At 54.0% G+C, this 26,762-nt stretch overlaps 2 long non-coding RNA genes across 27 annotated transcripts in view; both read right to left on the bottom strand.

The window, feature by feature from the left end:
* LOC132248890 (uncharacterized) overlaps positions 1 to 7,946 on the bottom strand; it is a 44,067-nt gene extending 36,121 nt beyond the window's left edge. For 11 of the 26 annotated variants that reach the window (XR_009460352.1, XR_009460373.1, XR_009460358.1 and 8 more), the window contains exons 1-2: positions 1,766 to 3,339; positions 854 to 1,509 (exon numbers count right to left, since the gene is read on the bottom strand). This is a non-coding gene — a long non-coding RNA (uncharacterized LOC132248890). Of the gene's footprint in view, positions 1 to 853; positions 1,510 to 1,765; positions 3,344 to 7,844 lie in introns of those variants that run through there. The other 15 variants (XR_009460353.1, XR_009460370.1, XR_009460375.1 and 12 more) reach the window with 10 other exon arrangements.
* An 11,698-nt stretch (positions 7,947 to 19,644) lies between these two features.
* LOC132248889 (uncharacterized) lies at positions 19,645 to 23,289 on the bottom strand. The gene is made up of 3 exons (XR_009460347.1): positions 21,708 to 23,289; positions 20,909 to 21,567; positions 19,645 to 20,046 (listed from the first exon to the last, which is right to left on the bottom strand). It is a non-coding gene; the product is annotated as an uncharacterized LOC132248889 (long non-coding RNA).
* Between the last annotated feature and the right edge of the window lie 3,473 nt (positions 23,290 to 26,762).

The following is a 26,762-nucleotide window of genomic DNA, read 5'->3' as shown; positions in this document are numbered from 1 at the left end:
TCCCCCACCAAACCCAGCCCTGGATCACCTGTTCACCCACGTGAGTCGCATTTGGGACTGATCTTTTCTGTGAGGACAAGGCTGCGGGTCAGGAGTGAGGGCAACACAAGACAAGCAGAGGCTGCGGGCTGGGAGTCAGGGGCACCAAAGCATCCCAGAAGCACGGGCTGGTGGGCAGCAGCACAGAGCACCCCCAGCACCAGGCTCCTCCCGCACTAGCCAGAAGCACAGGGACCCCCCAGTGCTCTGCCCTGCCCTAGGACGCTGCCATGGACCTGCATGCACCCCTCACCTGGTCTGGAACACATCTCTGACACCCATGCATCCTGGTCCCTGCTCCTTTGTAGTTCAAACCCAACCATACCATAAAGTCCCCCCTGGCTCTACACTCAGGTGACTGGGCCTGCACTGGCAGTGTCATGTCACCCAGGGGGAAACCTGCACCCACACCCCATGGGCATGGAAGAAAAATGGTTGCACTGCCCAGGCACCTACAGGAACCGCACCCCCACCCCCCCGCCCCAAGTGTTTCCCAGGAAGCTCACAGAGGGCAACACAGTGCAATTCCCTCAGCTCTGTGCCTTACCCCATACACCTTCTACCGCTGCAGACCCGGAGGCACTTTGCAAGACGCTCTGTACAGCAGTTTCAGCTTAACTCCATAGAAAAATTGCTCCTTCTTAAGGGTAACTGTGCACCCCCTTACATCACCTTCCCACATACACAGGAGGCAGTGGCTACACAGCAGAAGCACAGACAGAGGAGGAGAGAGAGGAAAAAAAGGCCCTCAGATAAACAAACAGCTTCAGGCTGAAACAAGTAAAGAGTATGGAGGCATAAAACTCTTCCCCACCTCCCTTGCAACTCTCCACGTGCAGCTGGGAAATACCGCTGGAGCCAACCTGCAGACTGTGATGGGACAAGGGATTTCACGGGAGGCCTTCAGGGGAAGGGTGGGACAGAGGCTGACAGAAACATTAGGGTCACGGGCTCCGTGGTGTTGGCCACAGGAGGACGAGAGGTTAATATGTGCTGAAGCTGCCAGAGTTCCAAGTGCTCGACACCTAATCCAGACACCGGGAGGTACAACAGCAAGTCTCTGGGTCTGAGCCACTGGTATCAGCCTGGCCCAGGGGCAGGCCATTGCTTTTGCAAGGCTCTCCTAGTAGTTGGGAAGCAACAGCTGCAGCCGCTGGAGGTGCTAGCTTTGGATGCTTGCAAGCAAACGGCGTGCGTCCGGTCAGAAGCCGAGGCAACTGCTGGTGCGTAGCGTTCCCTGACCGCGTACGAGGCAGGAACGCACAGGCACCTGCTGCCAGGGCTGGCTCGGATGTTTCCGAGAGACCGGTGCGGACCCCAAACGCTCGTTTCTCAGTAGCTCACGCAGGGACCCGTTGCAGATGCGACGGATGTCGGGGGCCCTTCTACTCCGGGCCTTTTGGTTCCGAATGTCACGCTGCGCTTCCTCGCTGATAAGCTGGTTCCAAGGACAGGAGCGCAAGGACTAGCCTGTGAGAAAGGGCAGACGCACATCAGACACTTTCACGCAAGGTAAAATGCGAACCTTCGCAGCTGCGACAACTAACTTGGTCAGCAAGTAAAGGAAACCGTCAAACACAATTAAACAAAGCACAAGTCCTAAAAGGAGCTAACAGACCGTACATAAATGATCCCTATATGGTATATCATAGGTTTATCTTTAGCTAGCAGTGTGGCAATTGATGTAACTAAATATACTGCATGTTATTTTCTATAATAGATATACTTTTGCCCTCCTCTGAACCCTCACAAGGTTGTCCACATCCCTCTTGAAGTGTGGCGTCCAAAACCGGACAGAGTACTCCAACTGCAGCTCGACCAATGTCGCGTAGAGGGTAAGCATCACCTCCCTGGACCTGTTTGTCCTGCACCTGCGAACACATGATAAAGTGCAGTTAGCTTTACCAATCGCTTTGTCACGTTGACAACTCACGCTCATCTCGGTATCAACGCTGACTCCGAGATCCCTTTCCGCTGCTCTGATGCTGAGAAAGCCCTCCCGCAGCCTGTAAGCGTGCCGGTGAGTCCTTCTCCCTAGGTGCAGCACTTTGCACTTGTCTTTGTTCAACTGCATCCTATTCTGGTCTGCCCATTTTTCCAACCTGCCCAGGTGCCCACAGATTTGGTCCCAACCCTCTAGCGCACCGGCTCTCAAACTTTGTTTTGCACGGACCGCTTGAAAATTGCCGAGGGTCTCAGCGGACCGCTTAATCTCCGTCACCGGAAAAAAAAGTAATCAACTGCAGGGCCAAACGCAGAGATTCTCAATTGTTCTGCAACCTTTCTGAGGACCACCTACATGGAGCTTGTGGACCAGCGCTGGTCCAGAGACCACAGTTTGAGGACCTCTGCTTTAGCATGTTAACGTTACCCATAAATTTGGTATCATCTGCATATTTGGACAGAGTGCTTTCCACGCCCTCATCCAAGTGACTCACGAAGACATTAAACAGCACAGGTCGAAGGACCGAGCCTTGTCAGACTCCACTGCCCACATCTTTCCAGGTCGATACCGACCCATCCACCGCCATTCTCTGGGTATGACGCTGAGCCATTTTGCCACCCACCTGATCGTGTAATCATCTACGTGACAGCGGCTCAGTTTATTAATGACATTAGAATGAGATACCATATTGAAGGCCTTCTTAAAATGCAAGTAGATGACATCTACCTCAATTCCTGTGTGTAAGCATTTTGTGACCTGGTCATAAAAAGAAACAAGGTTAGTCAGGCAGGATCTACCTGCTATGAATATGTGCTCACTGCCCTTCAGCATCCCCCCACCTTCCAGGACTCCCACAAATGTGATCCTTAATCTTTTCAAAGGTTTTCCTCAGAACAGAAGTGAGACTAACTGGTGTCTAGTTACCCGGATCCTCCTTTCCTTTCTTAAAGGTAGGGACCGCACTGGCCCTTTTCCAGCCCTCTGGGACCTGACCCGAGTGCCACGAGTGCTCAAACAGCTGTGTCGGGGCTCTCCTATAATGCTGCCAAATCCTTTGGCACCCTTGGATGAAGATCACGTGGGTCTGCTGACTTAAACACACCCAGTCTTTCCAAGTGCCTCTTCACCAAGTTGGCACAAACACTTGGTGGGCTGGTGTCCCTTTTATGCCTGTCTAGCATCCAACTGGGAGACCTGTCCTGTTCCATGTTCAGGAATACAGAAGCAAAAAACTCACTGAAGAGCTCAACCTTGCCCCGCTCACCCCACCTATCACTATTTACCCTAGTTTGTCCTGTAGGGTTCCTATGCTACCATGGCACCTTCTTTTTACTCCTTATACAAGTAAAGTCTTTCTTTAGGTGTTTTTAATTTTTGTTGCCAGCCCAAGCTCCATTTCTGCTTCACCCTTTCCAACTGCCTCCCTGCAAGTGCAGGCCAAGTAGGTATACTCCACCTTGGTAAATCTCACATGCTTCCACTGTCTATATGCCTCTTTTTTGCCCCTAGGTTTTCCTGCATTTTGCTGTTCAGCCAAGAGGGTTTCTTGGCCCCTCTTTCCCCTCTCCTGTGCAACGGGATCATCTTCTCCTACACCTGTAGGATTGCTCCCTTTAGGAACACCTCCCATTCCTGGACTCCCATCTTACCAGTGCTCTTGTCCTTCAGCGCCTCGCTAACTAATCTCCTGACCACACTGAAGTCTAGCACTCCTACCCTACTGGTTATTTTTCCCACCCCGTGCCAGATAGTGAATCCAATCAATGGATGGTCACTGTCCCCTAGGTTACCTCGAGTCAGTCAATTCCCTACCAGGTCATCCCCTGTCGCCAGCACCAAGTCCAGTAAGAGGTCCCTAGTGAGACCATGTACCTCGTGTGTTAGATGAACATGCTCTTTGCAACTGTTAACAAGTAATAAGCCTGCATTTACATCACAAGCAATGGCCTGAGAAAGTACAATAAGAATCTGTTTCTCCAGCCTTCAATACCAGGCAAGACCAAAGATGAGTAACTGCTTCCTGAAAAGGTGGGAAAAAAGCAGCTTAAAACACCAACTGATTTTTGGTTTTGTGAACCTTTGTAAATGAAAAATCGGTCTAGACAGCAGAGTAAAAGAAACAAAACAGGACAAGGAGCATTCCCAGGTGGGCAGGGAAAGAGATGAGCAGTGCTCTTCCCTTCCAGAGTTGTATTTTTTCCAGGGACACGGGCCCCCGCTCATTGACATCTCCCAAGTCCGCTGGAAAACGGATTCGCTCCCATTCCCAAACTTCCAGCGATGCCAATCTGCTTGACACGTATCGGAATATCCATTTAAAAAACAAAGCAAAAACCACACGTAAACATTCGATGTGAACAGAGGAAAGCTTTAAAAGACATTTGCAAAGTGGAGACAATCTGCTGTTAGCCTCCTCCTCCCTCCTGCACAGGTGAGAATCTGTATACCACACATCTCAAACTCCCCTGAAGTTGAACTGATGTCCTGCGGTGCTTCCTGAACAACAACAGGTTTTTTCATTTCTTTTTCTGCTTAAAAAATGAAAGTGTGGTGCTTTGCAACCTGCTCTCTAGACAGGTTTCAGCATCAGCATAGAAAAGGGGAGCAAGGGGCACTGGCCTTGAGGGGGGAGGGAAAACGCCATGGGCAGGGCACCAGCATATTACGGCTGCTCAGCGCCACAAATCCGTGTGGGGAGACAGCTGCAGGGAGACGGACAGTTTTACAACAGTAGTCCTCCTTCCAGATACTCTGCTCCTAAAACCTGTTCCATATGAAACACCATGAGTAGCATGGGCAGATGTGGCCCATGGAGGGACTCAGTCTGCCCCTTGGCAGGTACCTCAATCCTGTCTTGCCCAATCACTGTCTAGCCTCTGGTGCATCCCGCTGCCTCTGGGCATGCAGCGGGGTGCGCCTGAACTGCCTCCCCAGGCTGCGCAGGCAAAGAAAGCTGCTTTCAGTTTCTGCCGCCACTGCCCCAAACCCAAGCTACTGGCAGGGACCCACACGCACAGCTCCAACTCCATCCAGCCAGTGCCCGCTCAGGACTAGGCCGGGCAGAGTGGACGAGCACCAGCCCAGCCAGAACCCGTGCACACGGCCCAAACCCCAAACTGCACGGCGCCTCCTCTACGTGTGCCCATCCACACTGAGCAGCGGCCGTAGCTGCCAGAGGTGAACGCAAGCTCGTGCTCGGCACAAGGGGCAAGTGGCCCCACACCTTTCACAGCTACCAGGCTCTTCTGGCTGCAACCGCTACGAGCCTGAGGCTGGGCTGCCCTACGGTTCCTTTGCACAGCCGTCACGGCCCTGCCGCACGGCCCGGAAGCAGCAGCGATGGCAGTGGAGACAAGCCCCAGGGCAGCCCACGTGTAGACTCTGCGCAGCCGCAGGAAGAAGGGACCGGCCGCCGTGACGAGGAGGAGTCATGTTTCCGCCATGTCGAGCAACAGCTACTGCCGCTGCTCAGCGTGCACGGGTTGTCTGGAGCAGGGGCACAACGGGCCAGGGTTATGCACACAGGTTCCATCTGGTCAACTTTGTCCAGGGAGTCCAGAGAAGGTGCAGGGCGGGCTGGGGGTCGGGGCTTAGGCTGGGCACTGTTGGCAGTACGGGGAGGAGCCGTAGGGCAAGCGGGACCTGGGCTATTCGGGATCGGCACCGCTGACCGGCCCGCTTCGCCTTCCCCAGTACCGCCTCCGTGGCCCACAGGACCAAAGAGCTGCCGGCCCCTGCCTTACGCCAACATCCTGCATATGTGCAAGACACAGGCACCACAGAGGAGGGGAGAAAAGGAAAACTGAAATACATGAACACCTTAAAGCGGACAGAAGCAAACAGCAGGGGGCAAGGAAGCACCACCCCTACTCTACAACTCTCTAAAGCAAGCTGGAAAACATTGGTGCAGGCCTGCTGCACGCTGGGACAGAAGACGGGATTTCATGGGAAGCCTTCCGAGGAAGGATGAGACTAGGAGAGGCGGACAGAGGCTGTCAGGTAGGACAAGGTCACAGGGGCTGGGTGTTGCGCACATAAGGAGGAGTGGCTAACAAGTGCTGAAGACTGCAGAGATCAAAGGGCTCAACACCTCCCCCAGGCACAGGGGAAGAGAATACAAAGTCTGTGGGGTCTGGGCCCCCAGTATTCTGCAAGTCAAGGGGCAAGCCATTGCTTTTTGAGGGTGCTACCAGCAGTTGGAGGCAAGAGCTGCAGTCAGTGGAGGTGTTCCCGTTGGAGCAGGGCACGTGAATGACGTGCCTCCAGGCAGAAGCCCAGGCAACTGCTGGTACGTTCTGTCCGCTTGGCGTGTCGAAGCAGAAACACGTACTCACCTGTGGTGCTTTGGCTGTTTCCAAGGGACCGCCACACCCGTCTCGGTACCCAGAATGACCCTTGCAGACACGACAGCTCCTGGGGGCCCTTCTGCCCCAAGTAACACTTCTGTCACACTGCAGCTCACCACTGATATGCTGGTGCCAAGGACAGGTGCATGAGGAGAGCCTCAGAGAAAGGGCACGCCCACGTTAGACCGTTTCACACGAGTGAAAACGCACACGCCGTTAACCGCGCCGCAGTGGATAAGACGACCGCCGTGGGCCGACCCAGCACATTTCCATTAAGGGTACCCAAATCACTACACAAATATCTTCACTTATCTATACACATTCCTACAAAAAGGGTTTCCAAATCCCCAGAAAATTTCCCTGACACAACCTGACCGTATTTCCATACGCTTGCCCAATTGCCACGCAATTTTCCCACACATCCCACAACAAACCAGTCCCCTAAAAACCCTCCCAACTCACCCTAAAATTACCACACCATCTCTCTAAACACATTTCTACCAACTACTAGAGTAACCACCTTTAAATACAGAGCCACTGTGTTTTCAAGGAAAGGAGCTATCATCACACACAATTCCCAGTTTCCCACAGCAAAAAACACATTTCCACATACATCCAGAACAAAGGTCCCAAATCCCCAGATTTCCCCCAAAGTCTCCATATTTCCCCAAACATTTCCACAGAAACGCCCCAAATCACCACACTAAATGACCAACTTCCCACCCACAAAATCACCGCACTGCCAGAAAAAGGTTCCCAACTCACGTTTCCACACAGGACACAGCCCCCACAGACACCCCCGGGTCCTGCCCCTGCCGCTGCGGAACGAGGCCGGGCCGGGCGCCCCAGGACAGCGGCGACGAGCAGCGGGGCCAGACGCAGGCGGCGCGGGGCAGCGTCCCGCCTGCACCGGCTCCGCGGCTCCCGGGCTGCGGCACCGCGCACCCCGCACGTGCCCCGCTCCCACGCGGGTTACAAACCCAAGGTCCCCGCCCCCCCGCCGCACCAGGGTTCGAAGGAGAGCGCGCTCGGTGCTGCCCCCGGTGGCTCACGCCGGGCACTGCGGGACGGGGGGGAACGGCTCCTGAGGACGGCTCAGTGCTGCTCTCCTGTGGTCACGCCGGGCATTGCAGCCAGCGAGCGGACAAGGACAGGGACGAAAGTGGCTCCACGTGCCCTCCTGTCCCTGCAGCCGGGCGCGGAGCCGGGACACAACGGCGGGGAGGGGGCAACCGCTCAGTACTGCCGCGGGGCTCCCGTATATATTCTACACAGAGCACACGCACTGTATACACATCTGCACACGCATCCCACCTCCACGCATTTCTGTCGTGACAAGGACGTAGAATACGAATAATACCGGCAATTCTTCGTCCCCCCGCACCGGGCTCAACATGGTACTTATGTTAAAACAAGGATCCCCACTCTCCACTAGAACAGATGTCATGCAGTTCTTACTGAACAACCTTTTTTCATTTTTAATTAACTTTAAAACAGGGAAACACCATGCAAACCTTGCTAGGAACGACACACCTCAGAAAGGAGCCCACAGGCAGCACCAGATCACATTCAGGGCACGCGGCCTGCGGCCAAAAAACCACCACCCGCCCTGCCAGCGCAAACGGAGCCGCTGAAGATCAGAGTCGGACCAATCAGCACGCAGTTGGGTCTACTCCTCCTACCAAACCCAACAGCCAATCAGACTGCGGAGAACGAGACTTCCTCCTGGACCCGCCTCCACCGGCAAAGGCCAATCAAAGCGAGGAAGGGCGGAGTCTCCGAGACCCCGCCCATACAGCTCTTCCACCCAATCGCGGCTCGCCTCAAGGCGGCCAACGGGAACACGCGCCTCTGATGCCAGACCTGCCGCGCGCTCCAGGACACGCCCCCAGCCCCGGCTCCTCTAGTGATCGCTGGCGGGAGCCGCACGCGGGACCGACCTTTTCCGTGGGGACAAGAACGGGGAGCGGGGGCTGCGGGTCAGCAGTGACGGCATCACAACACAAGCGGAGACGAAGAGCTGGGAGTCAAGGGCGTTAAAGCATCTCACTAGCACGGGCTGCGGGGGCAGCAGCAAGGGGCACCCCCAGCACCAGGCTCCTCCCCCACAAGCCAGAAGCACAGGGACCCCCAGTGCCCTGCCCCAGACATGTATGAAACCCCTCACTGGTTTGTAACCCAACTCGGACCAGTGCATCCTGGTCCCTGCTCCTTTGCATTTCAAACCCAACCATACCATACAGTTCCCCCTGGCTCTGTGCTCAGGTGACTGCGCCTGTACAGGCAGTGTCATGTCACCCAGGGGGAAACCTGCACCCAAACCTCATGGGCTGAAGCTCAGGCATGGAAGAATGGTTGTACTGTGACCCACTCGACCGCCCGTAACAACGTGGTTCCCTGGGATCTCACAGAGGGCAACACAGAGCCATCCCCTCACCTCTAACCCTTACCCCATTCGCCTTCCACTGCTGCAAATGTGTAGGCACTTCGCATGATGCTCTGTAGAGGGGTTTCAGCTTAACTCCGTAAGTAAACAGTTCTGACTGGAGGCCTATGTACACCCTCATACACCATCTCCCAGCATACACAGGAGACAGGAGGGCTACGCAGGGGCAGCATATACAGAGGAGAACAGAAAAGGAGCACTGGGACAGACAAGCAGCTCCAAGCTGAAAAAAAGAAGGAGCGTGCAGGCAACGAAGGCTCTTTCCCACCCACCTCACAATTCTCCAGTTGCAGCTAGGAAATACTGTTGCAGCCCCACTGCACATTGTGATGGGACAAGGGTTTTCATGGGAGCCAGCATGGGAAGGCTGAGACAGAGGCTGACAGAGACAGCATGGTCATATGCCCTCCGGTGTTGGCCACAGGAGAATAAGAAGCTAATACGTGCTGATGCTGGAAGAGGTCCAAGTGCTCAACACCTAATCCAGGCACAGCAGGAAACAACAGGAAGTGTCTGGGTCTGGGCCACTAATATCAGCCTAGCCCAAGGCAGGCCATTGTTTTGCAAGGCGCCCTAGTAGTTCAGAGGCCAGAGCTGCAGTCACTGCAGGTGGTACCTTTGGACATGTGCAAGCAAACAACGTGCATCCAGTGAGAAACCAAGGCAACTAGTGGCACGTTGTGTTCCGTGAGGGTGTCCAAGGCAGGAACACGCGCTCACTTGCTGCCGGGGTTGGCTCGGATCTTTTCAAGAGATTAGCGCAGGCCCCATAACCCTGTTTCTCTACAGCCAGCACAGGGACCCTTTGCAGACGTGTCAACTGTCGGGGGCCCTTCTACCCCAGGCATTTTGGAGCCCACTGTCACACTGAACCTCTTCACCAATAACCTGGTGCCAAGGACAGTTGCACAAGGACTAGCCTGTGAGAAAGGGCGGATCCACATCAGACACTTTCACACGATGTAAAACGCTCACACTGTTAACCATAACATGGATGACAGTAACAGGATCCTGCTCCCAGCCTCGGCCATTTTCAAGGCACCTAGACTAAGCTGCAGAAGTGCTGCTAAGCAGAAAGCTCAAAGCCTTCTTCTCACTGAACGCAGCATGAACCCCTGCAGATATGACAACTAACTTGGCCAGCAAATAAAGGAAGGGCCCGAGAGGGGAGTGGGCGGGGGCCTGACTCCTCGCCACTGCACACGCTACCAGGGAGACATGGGGGCACATGCCCCCCAGATTTGCACGTAGGGTGGTGGCAGGCCGCCCGCAGCATGCTGTATCTTCCCAGACTGCTGGCCTCTCCTGGGGTCCTCTCTGGCCCAGCAGGGCACACCCAGCATGGCAGGGCACTCCAGGGTCGGGAGCATCATTGGCACTGCTGCGAGCCCCGCACCGCAGTGGCAAGGTGACCCCTGCCCACCAGCCAGCAAGGGTGGCAGCGTGGAGTTGCGCTCCTTGGTTCCAATGAGCAGGCAGGGGGTGCCTCCCCACAGCAGCAGAGGGTTCACAACAGTGGTAACAAGCTTTGCTCTGCCCTGCCATGATGGCCACCGGGGCACGAGGGCAAGGTGCCCAAGACCACAGCAGGCAACCCCCATTCAGCCCCCCTACCTCCCACAGGGACCAATCCAGCTGTGTAACCTGTGAAAAAGGGGAAGCCGGGCTCCAGGCTCTGCACTCCATTCAGGCCGCAGCAACCACCGCCTTCCACATCTGGCAGACAGGCTCAGGTGCTGCTGTGGGGGCAGGAGCCTGCAGATCTGGGCCCCCAGTCAACTAGTTTGGGAGCGTCGGCACGACCAAAAGGGCTGTGGGTGGAGATTGAGGGGCTCCAGGAGGAGTGGGGGGACGGACCGACTGGAGCATATCACTGATGCTCATCACCGCAAAGCCAGGCAGGGGGACAGCTCCTCCTGGACCCGCGTCCCAGTGAACAACGGGGGCAGGGGGAGCTCTGATGTTCCATGATAAGAAACCCATTCACATGCCAAGATTTATAGCTATTTAGAATTTATTTTATGATAGTGATTGAGTCACTGCTAGGATTTCCAATTTCTCTATATATACATACACACACACACACACACACTTCATTGCAATAACAGAACAAGGAGGGTTTGGGTGGGGGTTTAATCAGAGAACTTGTGATTTTTTTTTCTAAAAGAAAACCAGCATGCCTAGTAATAAGTTACAAAAAAACGATACTTTCCAAAAATTCTGGCTATAAGCTTGCCAAATTGTCCCAATCATAAAAGTGCTGTAGTCTTGTCTCTCAAAAGACTGAATGGTACACCCGGTTTTTAATAGCCTGCATCACCGAGTAAAAAACCCTCTACGTAAAAGGGTTCCAACGTACGCAGGTGTAACTGTATAAAGGAAAGCCAGCTTCTAGCCTGCAAATCTTTTCAGTGCTAAGCAGCAACGGCCACAAATGTGGCACTGAATATGCTGAGATCGGCCATGGAAATCCTGGGTTAAACTCACTGCTAGTATCAAAAAGTTAAAAAAAAAATGTTCATATTTCTCCCCCATTCATACTCTCAGAAGCAATATCTGGGAATTTTTATCTGGAATGATTATACAGCAAAAGCTTTGTTAACTGCCATGAGTGGGGGGTGGGGGGAGCGAGCGTCTAAAATTTCTGGTTATCTCAGTCGGGTTTTCATCTTTTTGGAAAATCCCTGAAGAGCGGAGGGGAGGGGAGGGGAGATGGTGACAGCAGCAGTACAGGGTGGCAGGTGGCGGTGGCAGCCGCCACATGCAACCTTTCCCTCCCGCCTCCTGCGGCCAGCCAGGAACTCCCGTTAATAGTGTATTCCGGATAGAGAATGCTGGTTAACACAGCTTTTACTGTACTTGGGGGTCAAATGAGGCCCCTCAATGCAAAGCTGTATTCTGCAACTACTAAAGTACCAAGAGTCTGTATTAGTCCAGGGGAAGAGTCTTAGGGAGTCCTGAACCACCCTCACCTCTTTTTTGCTACACTACATTACACATCATTACCCCTCCTTCCACATTCTCTGAACCCAGAAACAGTTCAGTCTATCACATCAAGAGTAGCATGTCAGAAAAGATTCAGGGGAGCTGAGATGTATAGTCCAATGATGACATCCGGTGCTAATGAGGTGACTTCAGGTAAGAACAAAGGTCCCAGGCCCTGTGTTTCCCTGCTCTCTACAAAATGGGCCAGGAAATCCTTATCTCAGAGAAGTGGGCTGGAGTACAGAAATTTCAACCTACAAAATCCCCAAAGGCAAATATGTGGGATTCTGGAACTGGCCTCGAACCTGAAGGTCAGATTGCGAGGGGCACTGGCACTGGCCCCCTAGTACTAAGTAAGTCTACGTATTCTTTGATGTATGTAGCCGCTCTGGCCAAAGGTCCCCGATTACTAACGTCCCAATAATCTGGTGTACATTTTATGGAGGAACTTGCTTTGCCTTGTCTTCTACTTCTCCAGAGACATCCTGGGTGTGACATGTGCATCTGATTATGCCGGGGTGGGCAACATATAGATCAGTGTCTGGATTTGGCCCACGGAGGGACTTTGTTTGGGCCGGGGCGGGCCCTCGGTCCTACCCGACACAGGCGTTGTCCAGCCCATGATGCAACCTGCCGTCCCCTGCCCACACAGCAGGGCTGCAGCTGGACAGCCTGTCTAGCTCTGCCCCCATCCGCCCTGCTTTCAACTTGGCGGACAGGACTATCTCCAGACTACCCAGAACCCACGAGCACAGCCCCAAACCTGGCCTGCCCTACACATGCTCCAGAGTCGTCTACCCACCGTGAGCAGCAGGAGCAATAGCAGCAGCGGCCAAGCAGAAGCTGCTACTCAGCACGAGGGAACCGTGGCCCCACACACTTCTCAGCTGCCAGAACCTTCTTGCTGCAGCTGCTCAAAGCCAATGTCCAAACTGCCCTGCAGCTCTGCTAAGCTGCCACCGCTGCCCTGGTGGGCAGCCCAGACACGGCAGTGAGAAGCCGCAGGGCAGCCCAGGCGGGGACTCCTAATAGCTGCAGCGAGAAGGGCTTGGCCAGGGTGAACAAGAGGGGCCACATTTCTCCCACATGCAGTAGCAGTTTGTGCACTGCTGCTGCCACTCCTCAGCATGGGCAGGCACCCCAGAGAAAGTGCATGAAGGGCCAGGATCAGGAGCGTGCGTGCAGGTTTCAGCTGGTCCACCCTGGGCAGGGCGAGTTTGGAGTGGGCTCGGGGCAGGCCAGAGCAAGGGCTGGGACTGTGCACTATTGACAGTGGCGGGGAGAAGGCACTGGGCGCATGGGCTACAAGCTATTCAGAGTGGGCAGTGCTGATCAGCCCGCTGCAGCTCCCCAGAGCTGCCTATCTGGCCTGCAGGCCCAAATACCGGGCCGTGCTTGGCATACAGCACTCTCCAGCATATACACAAAACAGTAGTAGAACAAGGAAAGGTGGAGGAAGAAAGGGGAACTGAGACGGATAAACAGCTGAGAGAAGCAAGGAGCTGGTGAGCAAGGAAGCTTTCTCCCCACTCTCCTGCAACTGTCTGAAGGAAGCCGGGAAACAGGGGTGCAGGCCTACGGCAGACTGGGACAGAACTGGGGATTTCTTGGGAGGCCTTCAGAGGAAGGATGAGACTAGGAGAGGCTGACACAGGCTGGCAGGTAGCACAGGGTCACAGGCGCTGGGTGGCTAACAAAAGGTGAAGCCTGCAGAGATCAAAGTGCTCAACACCTCACCCAGGAACAAGGAGGAAGAATACAAAGCCTGTGAGGTCTGGGCCCCCAGGATCCTGCGAGCCAAGGGGCAGGTCAGTGCTTTTGGAGGGTGCTAACAGCAGCTTGAAGCAAGAGCTGCAGTCACTACAGGAGTTACCACTGGAGCAGGGCACATGAACGATATGCATGCAGGCAGAAGCTTAGGCAGCTGCTGGTATGTTCTGTCCGCCGAGTGTGTCAAACCAGAATCGTGTACTCGCCTGTCACCCCTGGTGCCTTGGCTGTTTCCAAGGGATCCCCGCAGGCCCCGCACACCCGCCCGAGTGCCCCGAGTGACCCTTGCAGACACGACAGCTGCTGGGGGCCCTTCTGCCCCGAGTCCCGCTTCTGTCACGCTGCAGCCCCTCGCTGGCTGTTGCAAGTTGCTGGCTCTGAGGACGGGTGCACGAGAAGTAACTGCGAGCAAGGGCAGACCCACGTTAGACAGTTTCACATGGGTGAAAACACACGCACCGTTAACCGCACCACAGTGGATCAGATGACTGCCATGGGCCAACCCAGCCCAGTTCCAGGAAGGGTTCCCAAGTCACCACACAAATCACGTCATTTTTGGTTTAACACACAGTCCTACAAAAAAAGTTTCCAAATCACCATGCACTTTCCCTCATATGACACAAGCATATTTCCATATGCTTACCCATTCACCACAGATTTTCGCACAGGTCTCACAAAACAGCAATCGCAGAGAACAGTTCCCAAATCACGCTAAAATTACGGAGACATTTTTCTACGAACAAAATCACCGTATTTCCGGAGACATTTCCACAAACATTTCTGAAATAACCAGTTTTCCAGACAAAACCCCTATATTTCCAAAGAAAGGTCCTACACGCCAGAACAAAAATCACATTTCTACACATTTTGCACAAATAAGTTCCTAAATCAGTCTAAAATCACCACACCATTTCCTACTAACTCACATTTGCACAAACAGCTCCCAAATCATCAGTTTTCCACACAAAATCACCATATTTCCACAAAACTTCCATCATCGCCACGCACAATCAGGTCTTTCACAAAAAAACTCCAAACATTTCCACAAAAAAGCTCCCAAATTCCCACAAAATTCTCCCAGTACAGTATTATCCCCAACCTTTCCACAAACACATCTCCAAATTACCACAAAATTACCATCTACACACCAAAAAAAAAAAAAAAAAAAACACACCACACTTCCAGGGAAAAAAAAGGGAGGATACTCAAATCACCACACAGAACAAACCGTTTTGCACACGGAAACCACCACATGCCCTCAAAAAGGCTTCCACATTCCCACACCATTTCCCTCACTCAGCACAAGCATATTTCCACACTTACCCAATCACCACAAGATATTCCACATGTCCTCCGACACACCCATTGCACACAGAAGTTCACAATTCACCCTAATATTACCACACCGTTTTCCACATACAAAATCAGCATATATTGTTTCCACAAACAACTCCCAAATCACCCAAATCACCATACTTTCACAAAAATTCCTTCATCACCATGCACATACAGGGCTTTCACAACCCCCCCCCCCAAATATTTCCACAAACAAGCTTCCAAAGCCCCACAAAACTCTCCCAGTACCATATTATCTCAAACCTTGCCACAAACACATCTCCAAATTATTATAAAACAAAACAACCAACTTCCCACCCAAATAGTCACATTTCAAAAAAAAAAAAGCAGCTTCTGAGATCGCCACACAAAATGGCCTGTTTTCTACAGAAAAACTGCCACGTGCCCTCCAAAAGGAGTTCCAAATCCCCACAATTTCCATCACACAGCAGTATTTCCACACACTTACCCACTCACCGCTAAATACTCCACACGTCCCAGACCACACCAGCTGCACAAACAAGTTCATTAAACACCCTAATACTACACCATTTTCCACACACAAAATCACCATATTTCCACAAACAGTTCCCAAATCATCAGGTTTTTTTCTCACAAAAATCACAGTATTTCCAAGAAACAAGGTCCACATGCGATCTATAAAAAATAATCACATTTCCAGATAAAGGTCCCAAATCCCCACAGGACTCTCCCAATGTCCCAATACATCCCCAAACATTTCCACAAAAACTCCTCCAAACCACCACACAAAATGACCAAGTTCCCACCAAAAACATCACGGCACTACCAAAACTCACCACACAAAGCGGCCGGTTTTCCACACACAAACCGCCACGAGCCCGCACACGTGCCACAAAAAAGGTTTCCAAATCCTCAGACGCTTCCCTTCATACAACATAACCATCTTTCCATACGCTTAACCGATCCCCACGCAGTTTTCCACAGGTCCCACAACACACCAGTCGCACCAAAAAAGTTCCTAAATCAGCGTAACATTACTACCCCGTTTTCCTTACACAAAACCACCATATTTCCACAAACGGTTTCTAAGTAACCAGTTTTGCACAGAAAACCCTGTATTTTCAAGTAAAGGCCATGTACCACCACACACAATTAACAGTGGAAAGTGTTTTGGAGGCATTTTTGTGGAAATCACCACACAAAAAGACCACATTCCCACCACAACAATCACCACACTGACAGAAAAACGCTTCCCAGCTCACCACACAACGGCCGGTTTTCCACACACAAACCTCCTCGAGCCGACACGGCTCCACGTCACCGCACGCGGGCACCTTTCCACACGGCCCCCCATGACTCTGAAACTCGTGCCAAGCTGGGGCCTCCTCACAAAACCTGGAACGCAAAATACTGATGCCGACTGTGCAGTGCACAAGGCTGCGAGTCCAGGGCTAGGCCATCTGGGAAGAAATAACAAGGTCTCCCTTCCAGCTTATCTTACTAGATTCACGATCATTTCAAGTAGGCTCCTACCTGTCTGGTATGTAACCCTGTGAAATGTCTATCTTTGATTAATAAGGATGGCAAATATTTCTTCTGCAATCAACTCGTGTTTATGTGCAGGAACAGACACTCTCCGTTTGGGACAGGTGCCTTCTCCCGATCTAGTTTGGTCTCTGTTGTTTTCTCGTGATTTACCTCGGTTTCCAAGGACACCTGGGTTTTTCCGGGTGGTTAATCAGTTTCTAGATATGTTCCAAACTGCATAGAAATGGATAACCTCTCGTCCCTGAGGAAGGTCATTCAGTGACTTGGACGAGGGGGTAAAAAGCACCTTATTCAAATTTGCTGATGACACTAAGATGTGGGGGGATGTGGGCACGCTAGAAGGGAGGAATAGGCTGCAATGGGACCCAGACAGGTTACGGGGGTCAGCAGATGAGAACAGGATGGGTTTCAACACTGACAAGTGCAAGGTGCTGCACTTGGGGAGGAAGAGCCAGCAGGATACCTACAGGCTGGAGAACTCCCTTCCCGTCAGAGCAGAGGCAGAAGAGGATCTTGGAATCATTACTGATGCTTAAGTGAACATGGGCCGACAGTGCGGGGATGTGGTCAGGAAAACGCACCTTGTCACGCATCCGCAGCTGCATTTCGCGCAGGTCCAAGGAGGTGATCCTCCCCCTCTATGCGACACTGGTCAGGCCGCAGGTGGAGTACCGCGACCAGTTCTGGGAGCCGCACTTCAGGAGGGATGTGGACAGCATTGAGAGGGTTCAGAGGAGGGCCACCTGCATGATCAGCGGGCAGCAGGGCAGGCCCTACGAGGAGAGGCTACGGGACCTGAACCTGTTCAGCCTCCACAAGAGAAGGCTGAGGGCGGATCTAGCAGCCATTTACAAACTAGTCAGAGGGCACCAGCAGGCACCGGGGGAGTCCCCGTTCCCCCGAGCACTACCAGGAGTGACTAGAAACAAAGGTCACAAGCTGGCAGAGAGTAGGTTGACTAGACATCAGGAGGCGCGACTTCAGTCAGGTCGGCTAGGACCTGGAACCAACTTCCAAGAGAAGCGGTGCTGGCTCTTACCCTGGCGGTCTATAAGAGGAAGTTAAATGAACACCTTGCCGGGGTCATTTGGCCCCAGTACTTTCTCCTGCTATGGCAGCGGGTCGGACTTGATGATCTGCTCAGGTTCCTTCCCACCCTACCTACTACGAAACTGTTCCACTTGGAACTGTCTGATACCAATAATGAGCAGGTTGATTAACAGGCTGTTCTTGGCAATCACTGCTGGGGACTCTCTTGATTTCTACAACTAAAAGAAGACTTTGAAGATGCTGGACAAAGGGTATAACACAGCCGGTGAAACAGCTAACAGCGCGCACTTCAACAGTGAGAAATCTGTGACACCAACGGCCGCCGTGCCCAGCTTACTGGAGAAGCTGAAGAGAAACAGACCGCCTCTTCGACGCCCGTTTGGTGAGAAATCATCACCTTATAACTAATAACTGGACTTTGCTTTGGTTCGGGCTCACTTGACTTAGAAAGGCTTCATTTACTACAAGTATTCCATCACTCATTCAACAAGGTGTGGTGCCAATCCCTAGGTTAGTCCAGAATCCTAGGTTTCTATTTGCTAAAACACTGGCTCCCCCCTGGGTCCATCTGGCGCTGGGTCCTTCCCACCCGCACCGCCACCGCAACGCACGGCCCTGCTGCACCGGCCACCCCACGAGAGCGGTGACTGTTCACGAGCGGGGCGAGTACAAGGACCAAGGGCAGGTGGCACGGAGGAGCGTCCTGGCAGCACCAGCTCCAAGGCTCGAGGAGGAAGCGGCCAGGCTACGGCAGCGCGCACAAAAAGCCCACGCACCCTGCACGCCGCTCCATGCTCTGCCCCGCACCTGCCCACGGGAGATCCCACCTGCAGCACCGCTGCCTTCGCTGGGCTAGTGTCGGCCTGGCACCCACAAGGGCCATGCACAGTACTTTCGGTCTGCTCCCCCCCGGCCCCCTCAGGGACTACCTGAACGTACAGATGCGGAGCTACCGCTCCTGCCCGGAGCGCACAATGGCGCTGGAGCCGCGCTGCTGTTGGAGCGCTCCTGCTGCCTGCCGCGGGCACGGGGCCGACACCGGGATCCTGTCTCAGAGCAGTGCCCAGGGAGTGTGCGTACAGCCCACACCGTATTACACTGTGGGCACCCACCTCACACACGCTGCTCTACTGACCTGGAATCCTGGTTTTCCCTGATAAAAAATAGCTTATTTTCTGATAAGTAAACCTCTTTACTAATTCTCCCATAAAACCCCCAAAATCCATGATTTAAGTGAAAGGCCCCTCACTCCCCTGCACACCCTCCTCACCTCCCCAGCCCTTCCAGAGGGAGTCCCCCATTGCCGCTGCTCCTTCAGTGGAGCCAAGTCCAGCACCCCCCACCCACTGTCTGCCTGCTGCGGGCTCAGGTCGGGGGCGCCAGCTCCCTGCTGCTGCACGTACTTCCGAGGGAAGGAGGGACCCATGCCCCGACATCTGTACATAATGGGCAGCAGGCTGCCAGCTGTGGGCTCCCAACATGCTGCCGTTCCCCAGGGCCTCTGCAGCCCAGCAGGTGACCCATGTCTGCAGGGAATGCCGGGGCCACGTACAGGTATCTCACTATTCGGTGGGAAGAGGAAAACACAGATCCCTGCTGGCGCAGAGCAGAGTTTTTTGCCCCTTTGTCTCCTGGCTGCAATGCCCAGCGTTAGTCACAGGGCGGCAGCACTGAGAGGCCCCCCCCCCCCCCCCGCCCATGCTCCATGCCTGGCTTGAAGGACCTGAAGCGGGGAGGACGCAGGGCCAATTTTGGTACCTGCCCTCGTCTCCTGGCCCGGGAAAAAAGCAATGGCAGCAGAGAGGAGCTCTAGGGCAACCCAGGTGCGGACTTGGGGCAGCTGCAGCAAGAATAGTGCGGCCACGCGGAAGCAGAGGGGCCAGGCAGTGGCAGCACAGACAGAGGAGGGAAAAGCAAAACAAAAACAGATGAACAGCTTATAGCTGACAGAAGCAAAGAGCAGGGGACAAAGAAGCATTCCCCCCCCTCCCCTACAACTCTAAAGGGACCTGGGGAACAGGGGTGCAGGCCTGCTGCAGACTGGGACAGGACAGGGGATCTCACAAAAGCCTTCTGAGGAAGCACGAGACTAGGAGAGGCTGACAGAAGCTCTCACGCAGGACACGGTCCCAGGGGCTGTGTGGCTAACAAGTGCTGAAGCTTGCACAAACCAAAGTGCTCAGCACCTGGTCCAGGCACAGGCAGGGAGAATACAAAATCTGTGGGGTCTGGGCCCCCAGCATCCTGCGAACCAACGTGCAGGTCACTGTTTGTGGGGGGTGCTACCGGCAGTTAGAGGCAAGAGCTGCCGTCACTGGAGGTGTTACCGCTGGAGCAGGACACGTGGACAATGTGTGTCCAGGCAGAAACCGAGTGTCCAGTGAGCGTGTCAAAGCAGAAACACGTACTCACCTGTCGTCCGTGGCGCCTCGGCTGTTGGCGAGGCAGCGCTGCAGGCCCCGCACACCCGTCTAAGTGCCCGGATCGACCCTTGCAGACACGACAGCTCCTGGGGGTCCTTCGGCCCCAAGCCCCAGTTCTTTGTGGCTGCGGCTCCTCGCTGACACGCCGGCTCCAAGGACGGGGGCACGAGGAGCAGCCTGGGAGAAAGGCCAGACTCGCGTTAGACACTTTCATGCGAGTGAAAACGCACGCACCGTTTACCGCACCGCAGGGATAAGATGACCCTCACGGACCCGGCGCAGCACATTTCCATTACGAGTTCTCACGTCACAGCACAAAAGGGCTGGTTTTCCACACAAAACAACCACATGCCCTGAAAACAGGTTTCCAAATCTCCACCCCGTTTCCCTCACACAACATAACCACCACACAGTTTTCCATCGGCCCCACAACACACCAGGCACACAAAAATATTCCCGTGACCCTAAAATATCCACCCAATTTTCTTCACACAACATCACATTTCCATACACATTTTCACAAACAGTTCTCAAATCATGAGTTTTCCACACACAGTCACAATATTTTTCAAAGAGTCCTTCATCACCGCACAGAATAATCAGTTTTCAAACAAACAAAGGAACACCCCCCTAATTGCACACATTTCCACAATAAAGTTCCCAATCCCCACGGAATTGTCCTGCTGTCGCCACATTTCCACAAACGTTTCCGTACAAACGCCTCCAAAACATCACACAAAATGGCGGGTTTCCCACGAGCCCGCCCCGGTGCGACGCCCCGCAACACCCTCGCCCCGCCCGCGGTACCCCGCGCCGTGGCAGGAGGCCGCGTTGCGTCGGGCGCCCCCGCGGCGGGAGCGGTGAGACGGCGCAGGCGCGGGGCGATTGTTGGAGGGAGCGGCCGGGCGGCGGCTCCCCGCACAAATCCTCCCGCAGCGCTGCTGCCTCCGCGGGGCAAGCGCCGGCCGGGCAGACACGAGGGTCACGCCCGGCGGCTCGGCCTGCTCCGCCCCGGGCCCCACCCGCGCGCCTCCCTCACACGTGGGCGCTAGCACCGCCGCGCCGGGCGCTCCCGCCATGGGGAGCGCGATCTCCCGCACGTGGTCGCCGCTACATCCGGTCGCAGAGCCGTCAGGCGCACGCGGACAGCTGAGCGGGGCCGCTGGGGATCGGAGCCGGACCAATCGGCGCACAGAAGCCCGCACACCACCCACCAGTCCCCGGTAACCAATCAGAATAGGAACAATGAACTCAGTCTCATGGTCCCGCCTCCCCGGCACTCCAATCAAAGCGAAGGGAGGAGTGGTCATGACTCCGCCCAAGAGGCCACTCCACCCAATCGCTGCACGCCTCATGTTGGCCAATAGGAACACGAGCCTCCAATCCTGGCTCGGCCTTGCTGCGGTCCCCGGCCCTGAATCCACATCTGTGAATCACGTGCCCGCCGCGGGCACTGCCCGACTTACGCCCCGCACGAGGGGGCCTGTGGTCGTCTTCTCTCTCTGCCTTTATCTCCTCCCTGCCTAAGCAACAGGTCCACGGCCGGAGCTGGGTTTTTTTTCTCTCTGTCTTCATGATTTGGCTGCAAAGCCCAGGTTCAAAAGAAAGGGAGCAGCATACCACACGTTTTTATTTTTTCTGGCTTGAAATCCCGGCTGCTCCGGGAGAATACATTAATATCTATATCCCGATCCCCACCTATAGAGACAGAGTGAGAGAGAGTAACAGGATCACATACAAACATATCCTTATTGGATACATGTCTTTACAGTTTCAGGTTTTTCAAAGTAAGTATGCAATAAATGACACGGTCAGGTGAATCCTGCTTTCAGTATTACCTTATTTTACACCAAAGATCCCAAACTCTCCCGTACAATTGAATTGACGTCTCGTGGTGCTTCAAACAGTCCTTCTTGGGGGCCCACGTGCACCCCCTTAGACCACCACCCAGCATGACGAGGAGACAGGGAGGCTACGCAGGCGGGAGTAGGAGAGAAAAGGGCACTGGGACAGACACAGCTTCACGCTTCAACACCAGCCTCAGAAGAGAGCCTGACAGGCCCCGCAGGGTGGGGAACGCAATCTCCCTCCCGCCCCGCCCTGGCAGTCAGAGCAGCCTGCCGCAGCGCTCCGCGACCGCTCGGGTGCCCGGGCCAGCGGAGGGCGTTCGCCTGAACCCGCCTCCGTCAGCAGAGGCCAATCAGAGCAAAGAAGGGCGGAGCGGCCCTGATCCCGCCCAAGTGGCAACTCCACCCAATCGCCTCATGTCTTAATATGGCCAATGGAAACGCGAGACTCCGATCCCGGGCCTGCCGCGCTCCCCGGGCTGGGATCAATGTCCCGGGAATCGTGTGCGCGCCCCGGGCAGCGCGAGCCCGCCTGGCCCCGGCCGAGCGAGCCACGTCTTTTTTCTTTTCTCCCTGCCTTTATCTCCCGCCTGCCTGAGCTACAGGTGCGCGGCCGGAGCCGCTTTTCGTGCTCTCGCTGCCGCGCAACCCAGATTAAAGCACAGGGAAGTAGCGCAGGGGAATATTTTCTTTTCTTTGGCTTGAAAACCCAGCTGCAGCGCGCAGGTTGAAGCGCAGGGAGGGCGGCACGGCGCCGGCTTTGTTCCGGGCCCTCATCTCCGGGCTCCAAGCGCCGCTCCAGCCCCAGGAGGGCAGCACGGAGCCGCCTTTATTTCCTCTGCCCTACAGCCGGGCTGCAGGGCCGCGGGTGAGCCACAGCACGGCAGCACGGAGCTGGCTTGTTCCCGGCGGTACCTCCGCGCTGCGATGCCCGGCGTGGCCACAGGAGGGCAGCACTCAGCAGGGATTTCCCCTCCGTGCCTTCATCTGGCGCGTGCTGCGCCCACAAGTGTATTTCTGACGCGCGCTATGGGTGCACAATGCCCCTGTTATAGATGTATGAGCTGCACTTATCATTGTAGGTCTGGACGACAACTATCTCGATTTCCCCTTCTGTAAACAGTAGTGGGTTCACTGCCAATTATGGCACCTATCCCCCACGCACACGCACACCCTTATTACACACATCGCTGTACAAATTCAATTTCCCAAAGTAAGCACACAACGATTAACACTGTCACTTCAATCCCCTCGGCTCAATATTTTACTTCATTTACAGCGATGTTCCCCACTCTCCCCTAGACTTGAAGTGATCCCTTCCGCTTCTCACTGAACAACGGGCTTTTCTTTTCTCCTTCAAAAAGGGGAAACTCCGTGGAAATCTTGCTGGCAACGACACAGGTCGGAACGGAGCCCGCCAGGCAGCACCGGTCCGGAAGCGGGGCGCGCGGCTTGGGGCAAAGGGGGACACCGCCCCCCACTTCCCCGCGGCACACGCCTGCGCCCGGCCAGCTGAACGGCTCCGTTGGGGACAGGAGTCGGACCAATCGCTACTCCTCTCACTAATCCAATACAGCCGATCAGACTGCGGATAAGGCGGGCGAGTCCTGGGCCCGCCTCCTGCGGCAGCGGCTAATCAGAGGGAACAAAGACAAGGTCCGCTTAGGTCTGACCCCGCCCACACAGCCCTGTCAGCCAATCGCCGCACTCCTGATAGCGACCAAAGGAAACGCGAGACGCCGAACCGGGCTCCGTCGCGCCGGGATCCCTGTCCCGGGATCGTGTGTCCGCCCCGAGCAGCGCGAACCCGGGTTTGTTCCCGGCCCTCATCTCCGGGCTCCAAGCCCCGCTCCGTCCCCAGACGGGGAGCGCGGAGCCGGGTTGGGGGCCCGCCGCACTGCTCATCGCGGCCACAGGAGAGCTTATTCTCCACCTGCACGTGCTGGGTGCATGTCCCGACCGGACCACAGGAGGGCAGCACCGAGCCCCGACAGAGCTCCGCCGTGCTCGGACGCAACCACAGGAGGGCAGCACTGAGCCGGGACTTTCTTCACACAGTTCGGCTGCACAGGATACCTAGTCTGTCTGTATTAACTACAGCCACTAGGAGACGGTTATACACAAGTATGACGGGTGAATATCTATATCACTATCCCCGTGTACAGAGACAGACGGATAGTAAGAGGACCACTGTGTTAAGTATGGTGTGTATTATACATACACACCCTTAATGGATACATCACTGTACAGATTCAAGTTTTTCAGAATAAGTACACAATGAATAACACCATCAATTCAACCCCATTTTCACTATTATACTATTTTACACAAGAAATCCCAAACTCCCCGCTGGCACTGAACTGCTGTCCTGTGGTGCTCTCTCAACAACAGGTTTTTCATTTCTTTTTCTCTTTAAAAAATGAATATTTGGCGTTTTGCAAGGTGGTCTCTAGAGAGGCTGCAGTATCAGTCCAGAACCAAACGGTCCTTCTTAGGGGTCCATGTGCACCACCTCCCAGCATACCGAGGAGACAGGGTGGCTACGTGAGCGGGAGGACGGAAAAGGAGCACCGGGACAGACAAACAGCTTCAAGATAAGAGAAATAAGGAGCGTGGGAGCAAGGAAAGCTCTTCCCCACTGGCTTTGCAACTCTCCCCTGGCAGCTGGGAAATAGTGGTGGAGCCATGCTACAAACTGGGATGGGACAAGGGGTTTCATGGGAGGCTTCCAGGACAAGTGGGAGTCAGAGGCAGACAGAAATATTAGGCTCACAGGCCCTGTGGTGTTAGGCACAGGAAAATGAGGCCTGTGTGAAATTAAGTTTAACCAGGTCTCTTACTTGACTAAGAGGAGAGACGAAGAGAGAAAGAGAAGAGAAAAAGATGCTGATGCTATGTGTTTCAAAATGTTCTCCAGTAAGAAAAAAACCTTTGTGCCTTGTTTTGTCTTAAGATATTAAGCTCTGTGTGCAGCTGTTAACCTCCTTCTTTCCCTTGAACCAGAAGCTGATAACTGTTCCCAAAACAGTGGTTTTTTTTTCTGAATAAGTAAACTGCTTGTGTGTGACAAATGAATGATCAACTTCTTTCTGTTTCTTTCAAGGTTGCTTTGTCTAAACCCTGCATCTTTTCTCGCTGTCTGAAGTATAAATACGCTTATAAACTTGTAGAGGTCAGAGTTCCTTTGAGAACCCTCCTTGTAGTCACTTGTATAGCTCTAAGTAAACCAAGACGGCTCTGCCAGTTCTGATACAACTACAACGCAAAGTTTAATGTCTTCCACACCCGTTTTGCAGCAGCCCACACAGGGACCTGTTGCAAACGTGACAGCTGTCGGGGGCCCTTAAACCCCAGGCCTGTAGGAGCCAATGGTCATGCTGAACCTCCTCTCCTACAAGCTTGTTCCAAGGACAAGCGCAGAAGAACTGGCCTGTGAGAAAGGGAGGATCCACATCAGACACTTTCGCACAAGGGAAAATGTTCATACTGTTAACCATCAATCCGTTAACCATGGATGAGGATAAGATGACCCAGCTGCCGGCCCGAGCCTGAGCCGTTTTCAAGGCATCTACGCTAAGCTGGAGAAGTGCTGCAAACAGAAGGTCCAAAGCCTTGTTCTGACTGACTGCAGCATGAACCTTTGCAGATGTGACAACTAAGTTGGTCGGCAAGTAAAGGAAACGATCAAATAATTAAACAAAGCACCAGGCCTAAAAGGAGCTAAGGAAAGTCTATACATTAAAATGATCCACATATGCAACATTGTAGCTTTATCCTTAAGTAGTAGTGTCACAACCCAAAGTTGTGATTTGTTGTTTGTGTGTGCTTCGGCACCGCTAAATTATTTTTCCCGCTAAATTGCAGCTTCCTTGCACGGTGGAGTTCTTTGCTGCGGGAGAGAACCCCGGTGCAACGAGATGTTTCCCGACGATTTGTAGCTTTCTTTGCACGGTGCATTCCTTTTTGCATTTGAGAAATGCTCGGTGCAAAGAGTTCCCGCCATTTGTATTTAGATCTGCGCCACGTTATTGGCCGGCTCTAAATGTAGGCACACGCGGCGGCTAGCTATTGGCCTTGGGTAGTTTCCGCCCAAGTCGGAGAGCAAGGAAAGAAAAAACGCACCCGGAGGGAGAGAGGAGGAGACTTCGCGCTGTGTGAAGCTCTCTAAGCGATGTGGACCCTTACGGACCCAACGCGCCTTTCTTAACCAGGCAACAGAGGTCTAAACAGCCTCTGGCCTCTCCCCGTTGCCGAGCGCAATCCTAGACGTATCCCTATCCTATATACCCAATTTTCGAACCCACGGAGTCTTAACAGCTCTGGGGACCTGGGAACCGAATAACAGAACCCACGGAGCTTCAGTAACTCCGAGGGAGCAACCAAGTTTCTCGTAATCCTCCAACGGGGATTCGAGCAGGAGCTGTGCCTGGAAAGCTGTCCAGCCTACACCACTAACATCTTTTGGTGTAAGTAAATAATCTTTTCATCAACCATTACGCTTCCGTGACTAATTCTAGCGTGCGTGTACCCCATTGCCCCGCGGTTTTCCCCGGCCCCGCGTGCCCGGGCTGCTGGCCACAGTCCGCGTGCGCAATGACGGGTCCGGCTCGCCCCCGGCCCGCACAAGTAGTAGTGGTAGCAACTGATGTAACTCAGCATGCATCTATAAATATTGGCATAGGCTGAAGGGAAATTTGGAGAACTCAACCAATTCAAGAAAACTTGCTGCCAATCTGTGCCCCCCCCTCCTGAGTTTCCCCAGCCAATGTAAGTGAGCACCTATGTTGTGTGGTTGTGGATAGGCAGCTAGACTTTGGAGTAAAGGTTTGTTCACCTGTTTCAAGGTTTAAACAAAGAAAAGGTGGGGCTATAGACTTACTTCTGCCTCTCTTATCAGCAGCCTACCCACAAGGTTACCTGTAATGTAGATAACAGGAGGCAGGGGTGGCAAGAGGGTGGGGTTTGCAGGGTGATTCCTCCCATAGGCTGTAGATAGAGTCAGTGGCTGACAGGCCACATGGAGTCTGGCAAACTATGCACCTAGCA

This window comes from Alligator mississippiensis, chromosome 2 (genome assembly GCF_030867095.1).
Source record: "Alligator mississippiensis isolate rAllMis1 chromosome 2, rAllMis1, whole genome shotgun sequence".
Lineage (NCBI taxonomy): Eukaryota > Metazoa > Chordata > Crocodylia > Alligatoridae > Alligator > Alligator mississippiensis.
The sequence above is the reverse complement of the archived record's forward strand: the minus strand, read 5'-3'. Positions and strand labels throughout refer to the sequence as shown.